The sequence below is a fragment of the Aethalodelphis obliquidens genome, unplaced genomic scaffold, assembly GCF_003676395.1.
Source record: "Aethalodelphis obliquidens isolate GAN/ISIS:26980383/991018 unplaced genomic scaffold, ASM367639v1 scaffold29, whole genome shotgun sequence".
NCBI classification, from domain to species: Eukaryota; Metazoa; Chordata; class Mammalia; order Artiodactyla; family Delphinidae; genus Aethalodelphis; species Aethalodelphis obliquidens.
Window position 1 is genome coordinate 11,776,105 of NW_020837973.1, and position 8,142 is coordinate 11,784,246.

Here is an 8,142-nt window from a genome sequence, read left to right on the forward strand (position 1 = left end):
GCTGTATCCCCAAAATCACATCCTGCAGTATTTCTGCAGCAAAAATATGATTCACCCTAAATGAGATAGATAAAGTATACCCATAACCTCACATATCTTAAGTCAGTTTTTGCCACCAAAAGAGTTACAAACGACGTTGATTTTCAGAACTTTTGGATTTTGGAGTCACAGAGAAGGGACCAAGCACCTGTACACGCCTTTGTGTTCCATCCAAGGCTGTGCTGTGGGCAATGAGCCCGTGGTGCCACCCCTGCTCCTCTGTGACTCCCATAAACATTGTCCTCTGTAGCGTGGCTCCTCGGGGGCCAGTTGCGGAGCAGAGCGTAAAGACCACGTGTACCACGTCCCCTCTCCTCCCTGGTCTGATATGCATGTTGCCCCACCTCAGAGCTGGGTGGCATTCTAGCCTAGCCCCACGGTTGCCTCAGGGTTGTTGAGGTCACTGTGTTTGTCCAGAGAGAGAGAGAGGACAGAAGTGGGGGGAGGGTTGTGATGCCTAGGGTCGGGGCGGGGGTTAATCCCTGCCTGGCGCGGGTCCCATTAGTTGGTGTGACGGTCCTCAAGCATCTTCCAGAGCCTTTACCCTGGGGGTGTGACAGCTGCTGGTTTCTAGCAGCTCCTCTCAACGACTGTCCGTTACAAGCTTTTTACAGACTTCTGCTTTATTTTCTAACATTCTGAGGAGTCCACACAGTCTCCAACTTTTGACCTTAAATCACTCAGAGTCTTCTTAGACAGTGAACCACACCTGTGATCTCATTCTGATTGTAAGGCAGGGTCCTTACAAAGAACTTATGAGGTTTTTTTTTTTAACCTATGAGGTTTTACATGATGAGGCTGCTCTGCTCTACCGACTGCATCTCCTGTTCCCCCACACTCAGCCATGGTGGTCTCCCCTCCCTTCTTCACATAGCCAAACAGAACAGGCTGCCTCAGGGCCTTTGCCTGTGGGGTCTTCAGTGAGTAATCAGTGACCCCCAAATATAAGAATCTTCACTACCTCTGCCAAGGAACCAGGGTCAGAACTTTCTGAGGGTCCACACTAAACAGAGGCAGTAAGACCAGTGAAAAGCAGTCAGAGTAGGTGCTTTTTTTTATTGGTGCCTTCGCTCTTCTCCTTCTTTCATCCCTCTTATTACTCTTGCCGATGCTGGGTTAATCCACTAATCCTCTCTAAAAGGCATTAAGCGATAAAGGTTTAAGGTGTTAGCGCTCCCAGGAGTATTTATCCCTTACAGAAATCTTGAAGACCAGCAGTTGGCCAGGATCAGAACGACTGAATTTCCCACCTGGTAGAAATTCAGATTCTGCATATTTGGGTCTGGGGACTCACTTTGGAATTCTTTGAGTTACTGGACAGGGACAGAAAGTCAGCAGTTATTAAGTAATGAGCTGTAACATAGTTCAGTTTGAAACCAAGGCAGCAAATATAGCTATTGTCACTTCTCCTGTACACTCTTCTCATTAACATACCAGTAATAATAAAACCTTGCAACTTCCAAATCTGAGCTCATTTTAAGGCCAAATCTATCTTTATCTTTTCTTCATGTATAATTGGGTTTCCCTGCTACCAGAACTTCCAGATCTTCATCAACTCATCCCCTACAAACATGCATAAGCGTGTCTGCACACACGTGTGCATGTACACACACACACGCACACGCACACACACACACACATATTTTTTGTCCCCTGTCCACCTCAGAAACTCCCAATTTCCATCCCCTGTTCCTTTGCCAGGCTTATTCCACCTAACTCTCTCTTCCACCTCCCACCGGGTGTCTTTGCTTAATTTGTATATTCAGAGCTATCTCAATGGCTAAAAAAATTACTGGAGTGAAGGAGCTCAAAAGACTCTTACCAATCAACCCACAAGGCCAGGCAGCCATTCCGGGGGTCCCATGCCTGTGACTACAGGTTCAGAGCAGAATAAGTAGGGCTCTTGCTTGGACCTTTTAGTAGCTTAGTGGAGGTCACCCCAAATCAAAGAAAGAAGCTGGGTCTATTTGTACTGCCTTGTGAGCCAACTTAGCATGGCCTGGGCTGAATTAGATGCCCTGGCCCCTGTGGGTCCGCTTTCCTCCTTTTACCTGCTCCTTAATCTGCCCCAGGACCAGCTGGGGATTCTCAGGACACAAGTCACATCACACAGTGCTACCCACTGTATGGCATATGGCAGCCCTCTGCCCTATGCCCTACTTACTTTCCACACTCATTTCCTTAGCAGATTAGTCAAGTTAAATCTCCAGTATTTTTATGCCCTTTAGCTCAAATTTAGAGTTAGAGTTCCAATTCTGGCCAGACGTAAAGCCCCGTAGCTCAACAGAGCATCTGGACATTCCCATAGTATGTCTGTATTAACATCAATTCACTCCTGAAAACCTCTCAACCTGGAACTCGCCACATTCCTCTAGATTCTTTCTTTTTCTTTATCTTAAGCACTCATCAAATATTATCTATAAGATCAACATATACATTTCTCTCTAGAATGACAGTTTCGCTCAAAAGTTTGCAGGACGGGTTTAGTTTGTGAGTTTCCTAGGGCTGCCATAACTGTAAGAACCAAAAACTGGGTGGCTTAAAACGATAGGAATATATTGCCTTGGTTCTGGAGGTTAGAAGTCTGAAAGCAAGGTGCCAGTAGGGCTGTGTTCTCTCTGAAACCCGTAGGGGAATCCTTCCTTGCTTCTCTGCTAGGTTCTGGTAGTTTGCTGGCAACCTTTGGTGTTTCCTGGCTTGTAGATGCATCTATAATTCTCCAACTCCATGAGGCGTTCTCCCTGTGCATTTCTATTCTTATATGGCTATCTGCTTATCAGGACACCAGCTGTATTGGATTAGGGGCCCATCCTACTCCAGTATGACCTCATTTTAATTATATCTGCAATGACCCTACTTCCAAACAAGGTCACAATTTAAGGTTTTGGGGGTTAAGACTTCAACATATCTTTTTTTAGAGGAGGACACAATTCAACCCAAAACAACTAGTAAGTGAGTTAAGACATTGTTTATATATTAAAATAAATATAGATGTGTAAGGAGAAGGAAAAATTCACACGCATTTCTAAGAAAAAGCTGGCAGCTTTTTGAAGTTCATCTCATGGTGGCCGCTTCGGTTCCTCTCCATGATCTCCAGTGATACAACTTTCACCCGCCTCTTCACTCTCCTCCATCTTTAGGGTTGCTTTGGTGGAAAAGTTTGAGAAGTGCTGATAAAGAACCATAACTGGTCTATCCGTCAGAGCTGGTTTGGCTGCACAAAACTAAACACCTGGGACTTCCCTGGTGGTCCAGTGGCTAAGAGTTTGCGCTCCCAATGCAGGGGGCCCGGGTTTGATCCCTGGTCAGGGAACTAGATCCCACATGCCGAAACTAAGAGTTGGCATGCCGTTCGCATGCCACAACTAAAAAAAAAAAAGATCCTGCAAGCCTCAACTAAGACCCGGCGCAGCCAAATAAATAAATTAAAACAAAACAAAACAAAACAAAACTGAACACCCAACTTACAGCCACCTAATTAAATCAGGGTCGTCTTTTTCTTGTATGTTTCTATGTAATAAGAAGCCCAGAGAAGGGCAGCTCACTCATCCATCTGTACCATGTGCTTCTGTTCTCATGTTTACCTTCTTGCAGTCACACGATGGCCTCTTCACCTCCAGTATTTTGTCTGTGTTCTGAAGAGGACAAAGGGCAAAGGGCTAAGTGCATGCCCTTGCTGTGTCTGAACTCTTTCTTCTGAGACCTGCCCAGTCCCTTCCACTCAGTGGCCAGCACTCTGTCACATAGCCCTCAGAGCTGGGAAATAGAGTATATTAGCCAGGCATGAGTTCTGATAAGAAGGAGAGAAAGGATATTGACTAGACAACTTACCCTGTGTCCCCCAACTGGCTTTCTCCATTTCTTTTGCCCCATGGCTTGGGGACTGGTATAGATCTAGGCACACAGGAGACAGGCTGATGCTTGTGTGCTGACTGCAAGGGATCTCCCCATCTTGTCGGCAAGACATTAAACGCAAAGGATGCAAATAATATAATGCAGTACACGATCAAATGCCAGAACGAGTGGTACTCCAGAATACAGAGAAGGGAGAGGTCAATTCGAGTTAATGTACTGTAGCAGCTTCACGAAAGGGGATGAAATTCGAGCTGAATTTTGAAAGTGGGGCAGGATCAACAGCAGCTGTCATGAAACCCTGTTTAGATCCCCCTACACATGCTCAGATGGCAGAAGGTAAAAAAAACCCTGTGTGCAGCCTCTTTCTCTTATTGCAGTCTGGGTGAGCCTTCCCGCACGTCCCACACTCAGACACAAAGTCTTCTATTGAGATTTCTTGGAAATGACTCTACCTGAGACAGAAGAATTGGTCAATATCTGGGTCTCAACACTAGAGAGTTCTTTTTGTCCAAACACACACCAGTCATTCCACTCTGATCCCAACACCCTTAGCAGTCATTACCATGCAGTCAACGTTCCCTTTCAGGCCAACTCCCAACATCTAGAACTTGCCTCCACCCAAGAACCCTCCAGCAGGAGTTAGCTTTTTCCAATTGACACTTCCCAAGTACCACCACTAAGGGATTGCTGATCTTTCTGTGACTGAATGACATCCAGTTTGCCCCCTGCCCCCCAGCAGTTCTGATATTTTCAAATTTTTGAACTTTCTCCACCATTTAGGCAACAGAGGGGGGATTTGTATTCACTACCTGCAGGACAGGATACTATGGGAGGGAGGCAGAGGGAAAGAAAGAAGTCGACACTTGGCTTCTGAATTTCAAGAGACACTTCTGGAACCTATGGCAGAGGGAAGAATTGGAGGGAAAGCGTTTATAAATTTAAAACGGAGTCTCCTAAGAACACAAAGGTTATGTCCCAAAGAAAAGATTTTGAAGAAAGCATGTCAAACCTGGAGAGAAGTTTTCTTCCTGCAGAGGAAATAATAATTCTGCAATTTGTGGGAGAGGAAATGGATAGCATTAGACCCTGATGTGAATCTCTGAGAAAGGAAGTCTGTGCCCAGGTGGACTTGAGGGATCTGGGAGCAGAGAGAATTTGGCCTCACTTTCTGGGGTGGGGTGGGAGGGGGTGGGACTGAGCAGCCCAGTGAGCAGCTGAATGTCTTCCTGACTGCTTGGGAGGAGCTCAGGAGAGGCGCTGACTGCCAGCAGACCTACAGAGGGGGCCCCGGGGTTGGGTGAGCAGAATGCAACATCAGAAGACAAGGTCACGGCAATGCCTGTCGCAGGAGCACTGGGGAGGCAGACACACATGGGACACTCATCGGCACCAGCGCCAGCATGAACCCATAGTGACCAAGGACTGGATGCAATCTCCCCATCCCCATCCCATGCTGTGATGCCACCAATACCTCTGGGAGATTGGCTGCAACCTTGGGGAGAAGGCACGAAGGGGAATGTACTCAACTGACAAAGAAAATTCCTGGAAATTGTTTTCCCTGAACTAGGAGTAAGCCATGAGGAGGAATAAGAGCTGGAGATAGAAATTACCCAACAGAAAACTAAGAAAAAGAAACATGGGCAGCACACCTGAGAAATTTGGACTTACTGAATTTTTTCTTTTTGAGATTCTACATACAATTAAAAATTAAAAAAAAAATAAACTTCTATTTTAGAATAGATTCAGATTTACAGGAAAGTTGTGAAGATAGTACAGAGTTCCCATATACCCCATGTCCAATTTTCCCATATTACTCACAATTAATGAATCAGTATTGGTAGATTATTATTAACTAAAGTCCATGTATTATTCATATTTTCTTAGTTTCTACCTAATGTCCTTTTTTGGTTCCAGGATCCCTAAGAATACTGCATTACATTTAGTTGTCATGTTTCCTTGGGCTCCTCTTGGCTGTGACAGTTTTCCAGACTCTCCTTATTTTTGTTGACCTTAGTGGTTTGGGGAAGTACTGGTAGACTGTCTCTCATCTGGGATTTTTCTGATGTTTTTCTCATAATTAGACTGTGTTTCTGGGAGGAAGACCACAGAGGTAAAGTGCCATTTTCATTCCGTCATATCAAGGGTATATACCATCCATGTGATTTATCACTGCTGTTAACCTTGCTCATGTGGCTGAAGTAGTGTTTATCAGTTTTCTTCATTGTAAAGTTACTCTCCCCTCCCTCTTTCCATTTCGTACTCTGGAAGTCGCTAAGTGCAGCCCATAGTTAAGGACAGGGAATTTCTATTCCATCTCATTGAGGGCAGAGTATCTAGGTAATGATTTTGAATTTTTCTGCATGGGATATTTGTCTCTTCTCTCTCAATTAGTTACTTATTCAATCATCGAATTATATCAATATGGACTCATGGATATTTATTTTATACTTTGGGTATAATCAAATATTGCTTTATTTTGCTGTTCAAACTGTTACAGCTTTGGTCACTGGGAGCTCTTTCAGTTGGCTCCTGTGTCCCCATCATTGTTCTGGTTGTTGATTAATTAAAAAAAAAATTTTTTTTTTGAGCCCTTCCTTACCTTCTGGCGCAACAAGATGCTCCAGGCTCTCTTGTATATTTCCTGCCCTAGTCCTAGAGTCAGCCATCCCCCTGAAGAGCCCAGGTTCCTTTTACTGAAGAATGGTGTTAATAACAAGATCTGAGTGCCTGGTGTGCATCTTGCTACAGGAGTGTTACTTCTAAGCCCACTCAGCTGACAGAGCAAGGAAATATGTGTACATGTACTAGCCCCTGTAAATATACATATCTGTAAATCTTTCTATATATCCATCTGTATCTATATTAAGCTAAACATGAATTCATACTGATGTTTCCAACTCTAATCCCGTACCACAGGGATCATTCTAGCCTCCCCCTCCAACAGTGAAAAACCTGGTATCCACCACCCACTAGTTATTTACTCAATTGTTCATTTGCAGTATACATGTGTTCTGGTTTCATCAGTATTCATCAGTTTTGTTTATTGTTTTTTTAAAATCAATCTTGTTTCTCTCTCTCCTTGTTTTCGGCAGCATTGGCTCCTTTAACCTCTGACACCCATAACTTCTGCTCCCTTTGCTTGCAGCCACGTCATAGGCGTTTGTACCTGAATATTTGTCAAATGCTGGCTTGACACGGGTCTTCCTTAAAGCTTGAGGTCACCTACCCCTCATGTCCTTTGGTCTCCTCAGCCACCATCACCTTCCCCATTCTCTACATTCTGGTGGGGTAGCTGTGAGTCCGCAATCCCATTTTACAGACGAGAAGACGTCCCCCAGGAGTTCAGAGGCTTGATCTGCTCCCTCCGGGACTGGAGTACACAACACCCATTTTCACGATCTCTCTATTCAACAACTATTATGGAGCCCCGTCTACGTGCCGGCGCCCGCGCTGCGCCAACGAGAAACACACCGGTCCCGTGCCGGAGTCAGCCGGCCCCGCGGGCGAGAGCCGCAGTGAACAGCTCAAGCGCCCCGAGGACGGCCTCGCGTAGCACGAGCGAGCGCCCGGCGGGAGGCGCAGTGCTGGGCCTGGAAAGGGCCGCCCTCGCTGGTCAGAGCGCTCCTGCTCCTTCCAAGGGTTGCAGCTGCCGGGGAGAAGGAGCAAGACTGAACGCTCCCACAGGCATCCGCCGGCTCTCTGGGCGACCGGCACCCCGGCGTCGCCCCGCCTCTCCTGCCAGGCCCCGCCCACCATAGGCCCCGCCCACCCGCCGAGCCCACGCTCCGGCCCCTGACGATATTCGCCGGAAATTGCCGAAACCCCTCTTTTTTTTTTTTTTTTTTCCTTCCTCTCTCCTTTCCCTGCTCTCCCTTTTCCTTTCACCCGGGTTCCCTCTGCCGTGATTTCCCCCCTCCCCCTCCTTCCTTCCCCATTTGAAATCAAGATGGAGGCTCGCGGCTGCCGCCGGCGCCCGTGATCCCGGAGCTCCCGCCGGCCACGGGACCCCGCCCTCGCGACTGCGTGTCCGGCACGGTGCGCGCTGCTGCCCGCGCTCCGGCCGGCGCCGCCGAGGCCGTGGCTCCGCGCCCCCGCCCCGCGGCCGGCTCGCGGCTCTCGGGCGGAGTCCTCGTCTATGTGGGCGCGCTCCTCCGGCCGAGCCGCCGCCGTCGCCGCCGCCCGCCGCCGCCCCGGGGCTCTGCGTCCACGCGCCGGGCGCGGGCAGCTGGGCGCTCGGCGCCGCCAGGC

The 8,142-nt window shown here is 47.6% G+C and overlaps 1 long non-coding RNA gene across 1 annotated transcript; it reads right to left on the bottom strand.

Annotated features, from left to right (window-relative positions):
• Positions 1-2,992: 2,992 nt before the first annotated feature.
• On the bottom strand, positions 2,993-7,948 carry LOC113630154 (uncharacterized). Its single transcript, XR_003436838.1, has 3 exons — positions 3,871-7,948; positions 3,624-3,674; positions 2,993-3,184 (listed from the first exon to the last, which is right to left on the bottom strand). It is a non-coding gene; the product is annotated as an uncharacterized LOC113630154 (long non-coding RNA).
• Positions 7,949-8,142: the final 194 nt, after the last annotated feature.